Source organism: Penaeus monodon, chromosome 27, assembly GCF_015228065.2.
Source record: "Penaeus monodon isolate SGIC_2016 chromosome 27, NSTDA_Pmon_1, whole genome shotgun sequence".
NCBI classification, from domain to species: Eukaryota; Metazoa; Arthropoda; class Malacostraca; order Decapoda; family Penaeidae; genus Penaeus; species Penaeus monodon.
The window spans coordinates 39436189-39436515 of NC_051412.1; positions in this window are offsets into that span (position 1 = coordinate 39436189).

Consider the following 327-nt stretch of genomic DNA (forward strand, 5'->3'; position numbering starts at 1 on the left):
CATGTTCATCCCGTTTGACGGACGTGCGCTGCTGCTGTGGAGGATTCTTTGTCTTCCAGGGTGGGTTGCAGGGGCCACAGTCTCCTGCAGTCCCTAACACGCCAAACAAGCTATCCCTACCATCGTTACCGTTACGCAGTGTAGATAATTGATAGTAGTTCGCTCGTAACTACAGTGAAATGTGAATTTATTAGAAAAACTATTTTTTTTAATATATAATTACATAATAAATATCTTATAAATGCTTCATATAATTATTTCATGAATTATGGGTTTATTCCCTAATGTCTTCTAGCCCCTCTTCTTTCCTTTTTCCCCCCCCCCCCC